The sequence below is a fragment of the Triticum dicoccoides genome, chromosome 6B (genome assembly GCF_002162155.2).
Source record: "Triticum dicoccoides isolate Atlit2015 ecotype Zavitan chromosome 6B, WEW_v2.0, whole genome shotgun sequence".
NCBI classification, from domain to species: Eukaryota; Viridiplantae; Streptophyta; class Magnoliopsida; order Poales; family Poaceae; genus Triticum; species Triticum dicoccoides.
Window position 1 is genome coordinate 283,147,502 of NC_041391.1, and position 4,424 is coordinate 283,151,925.

Sequence of the window (4,424 nt, forward strand, 5' to 3'; positions counted from 1 at the left end):
CTCGTGTGCATTTTTGGTTGGCCTTTTCTCCTATTACGCGTGTGGTGTGCCATACCCATTCAGAGTCACGCGAGGTTTATTTACCAAGGAGTGAATTTCAAGATATAATCAACTAAAAGGATCTCTTAGTAGTACAACACACGTTGCAGATGCAGCTTAGATCATTATTGGATGAACCCTGAATTTTGCCCCAAGTTCACTTCTGGTCCTTAAGTTTTTCAAACTGTCGCAGTTCACGTTTGGACTCTCCGTCATGGTCGTTTTACAAAAAAGCCCCTCCGTTTACAGGAAATCAACCGGCGCTCCCTGTTTAAGTGGCAACCAAAGAAAACGTTTCGGTTTTCCGTCGTCGCTTTTGCATAATAGTCCCTCAGTTTATAAGAAATCAACCCGCAGTCCTACTTAATGTATGCTCCTGATGAGATAACGTTTCGAGATAACGTTTCGATTTGTTTTGCATAAAAACCCCTGCCACCACCCCCACCTCCGCCCACTTATCCATTGCCGGATTCCTCCATTGCCTCCCTCCACCGAACCGCCGGGCACGCCCCGCCGATTGCCACCGGCGTCCTCCGCAGAAGCCAAGGAAGGGATGATGCGTCGCGGGGGCGTCCGCGCTGCCCTAGCGCAGGAATGGGGCAAGGCTTCGGAGAGCACGGTGGACAGGAAGTCACTAGAGGTGGCCTTGACCGGCACGAGGGCCAGCTCGCGGGCGTGCTTGCGGCAAGCCAGCCTAGCCCGCAAGTCCTCCCGCTGCTTGGCGAGGCCCTTGGCCGTTACGACGAAATCGAATTAGCACAACCAGCAGCGAGGTGACGATTTACAATTGACTCAGATGGCAGAGATGCAGATGGGGAAAAGAATGAATGCAAAGACGAGTCCCGATCGCCGTCGGAGCAACGTCTGGTCCGCCATCAGATGCTTTAGGCTAGCGGCACCAGCGCTCCCGCCGGCGAGGGACGGCTTGCCTGACCGGCAGTCCATGCGCAGGTGCATCCCACGCGAGCGAGGCGAGGGACGGACCGGGACGGGTCGATGACGGCGCTGTCGTCATCATCCTCGCGTATGATGGAGGCGAGGCAGAGGGCCGCGGCGCCGGTCGCAGGGAAGATGTTCGCCAACAGCCGGAGAACTCGAAGGCGGTGGCGGCACGACGACCGTGGTGGCGGCAGCGGCGAGGCCTCCTGTATGCTTCCTCTGCTCATGACCAAGGGAAAACAAAAGGACTGAGATGCAGGGGGGGAAGAGAGGAAGAAGGAGAAAGCAGGGAGAAGAAGGTGCTGCGGGGAGGCACTGGAGCTCCGGTGGGGCGGCGTGCGCGAGGGCGAAGAGGAAGGAGGAGGCGCTCGAGGAGCTCGGTGGTGGCCTCGATCTGATCTGGATCAAGAGCTCTGTGGGGAATCCTTGAAGCAACGGTGGCCATTGAGAGGGACTGGAGTGTTGTTCCTCCTTGGACAGAGAGAAGGGGAGAGAAGAGAGGAAGGGAATCGGGAGTGTGGGGAGAAGAACGCGTGGGGAGAGATGGGGATGAGGGCGGCTGAGAAGATGAGGTTGGAGAGATAGACATCGGTGTGTGTGTGATGACACGTTTCGTTGTCTTTTCTTTTGAGCTCCACAGCTGGATAAGTTGTTTGCAATGGACACCCGAGTGTGCTGGACACGGGAGCACTCACCGAATAGAGATTAGCTAGATTTGGCAATACAAATAACTAGGTAGATTAAAGAAAGAAGAACTAATTAGGAGGGACACGCTCCTTTATTCATCAAATCGCTTGGCCGTGCAATTTTTTTTATTCTTCTCCGAATCTACATGCACATGATTGTGGGTTTGGCTGTACATTTTTTTTAAGATTTGCATCCGTTTGTATTTTTTAACGTACTCATATTGACTACATAGCTCAGGGCACATACAGCGGCAACATGTATGCTTGAATGCCCAATAAAGTAAATACAAAAATTATCTTCGGGTGCTGCTGATTTCGGTTTATACGATTGCATAGTAAAACATCGGCACCAAAAGATAGACATTTACATGTCATGGCCACAGAGTCTTTAATGTTCTCAATAAGGTTGTTGTTCCGGATCAGGAAGAAGATGACATGCTTGATGTCCTTGAAGATGGTCATGTTGAAGGTGGTACAGAGGAACAAGGCAACCAACTTATACATCATTTTGACCCAAACATAAATGCTAGGGAGAAACAAAAACAATTGCATCCATGTAAAATTACTTTTAAAGTATTGCATATACATCATTTTTATTGTCTGATGTCCGTGCAATGGTTAATATGTCGGTGTGGTATGCTTTGTCACTAGGCATCGACATACTAATCTACAACTTTTAGTGAAGTCAGACGAAAAACATGGTGTATATAGCAATGCTCTTACTTTAATATCATTTTATCCAAAACTCTTATGCATGAAAGCAATTTGGATGGCAATCTCGAGTCATAGATGGCAAAGATCAAAGAAGAAAAAGAGATAAAGAGTGGTATGTATGAATAACCAATGACGAAAAATAGGAAAACTAAAAAAGGTAATGTGAAGCCTATCAACTAAGCAAAAGAACTAAAGATTTGACCCGGTTGCAAAAAAATACACACGAAAAAAATATGCAAACATGAAGCCAACACAGAACATAAAAAAAATGTGCATGGGAAAGGCAGAAAGACAAAAATATGCAACCAGAACAAAAGAACCAAGAATTGAGGCGCAACACACTAAGCAAAGATTGAACCGCGATGGAGAAATCTTGCTTATATCACGACATCACAGGAAGTTATACATCTATGCGACAAGGACTTCACAGTGAGCACACACACAACATGCTTGGACACTAGGCGAAGTATACGGCATTTTTACTGTGTGATATCAGTAACTCAACATAAGTGTTGTGTATATGATTCTTTTATCATCAATACGATGGTTATTTTATTAGTGAGATATGCGTTGTCACTACATACTGACGGTCTAATCTACAATGTCACATTGAAGTCATACGGTCATATAAAAAACATCATGTGTGCTCTTATTTCGAAAATCCTTTGAATTAGTAACCGAACTCTTAAAGAATGTGCTTCAAAGTCAGAGAAAAAATGCACTCAGCAAAACTCTTTTGTGCACCACCCTCTCTTCAACCACTGCCCATCTATCCCGTAGCAACGCACGGGCATGTTTTGCTAGTAGCGTCAATGTGAGCTGTTATTTTTTGTTGACAGGGTCTATGTCAGCTGGTTTTATTGATGTAGTTGCCACAGACAAGAGCAAGGAATATCGGCCAAAGCCGTCTTCTTTTATTCCATTTCATTCGTTGCAGAACTAGATAGCCACCGAGCCACATGAGAAGCTATCCTCTACTCACGGTAGAAGTCACAGGAAATCCTCACAGCCTCTTCTTGACGCTCTTGACGCCGTCGCTGTCGGACGAGCAGTCAAAGCTGTATGAGACGTGGCTGCCTTGTCTCGCACAATGCCTACTGCCTTTGCTCCCCTGATGCCATCGTTGTGTTGCGGCGCCGCTGTTTGTTTTTTTAAACAAGGCAAAATATTTACCGTTTTCATTGATTAAGAAGAAGAGAGTTGTCTGGTTAATTAAAGAAAAACTGGACGAAAAACCTAAATTACAAACCCCACAAGGGGCACACACGAACGATCTGGCCACAAGCAAGATCACGACACAACCAATGATATAGCCGTCGAGAGGTAGCACCGAACAACAAAGCAACGCCAAACAGTCGACCGCAGCGTCGAGGACGTGGCAGCTCCGATTTTGCCGACGAGCATCACAGGAGAAAGTTGCAAGCCTCGCACCGACCTAGTCCAACGCAACACCCGAAGAGCAGCGCTCGTTGGAAACCGCCCTCATGTTTTCCTCGTGCTGGTGGATGGTCTTGATCAAGGGGGCCGCCATTGTTGAGCTGAGCGTGTCCGTCATTGACCACGTCGCTGGGGCGAGAAACTAGCGGTTCAGAAGAAATCGAGCAGCGGCAACATGTTCTGTTTTACTCGCATTAACAATGCAAAATAAATAAATTTACGAGAGAAACTGTCGATCTATTCACGTCATATATAAGTCATAAAAGTGACAAGCACTAGAGCGAGTCGAAGGCGCGCCGCTGTCATCATCCCCCATCACAGGAGCAGGACAAACCTTATTGTAGTACACAGTCGGGAAGTCGACGTGCTATGGCCTCATAGGACCAGTGCACCAGAGCAGCAACCATCACCGATGAAGAAAGTCGTAGATCAAAAGGACTAAATCTAAACACATCAACAAAGGCGAACGAAGACTGGATCCAAACAGATCCACCTAAGACCAGCACCGACCGAATCCCGCGAGGTACGACGGAGACACGTCACCACACGCCGTCCGACGATGCTAGACACCCTGTCGAGAAGAGGATCAAACGCGAGGGGCATTATTCT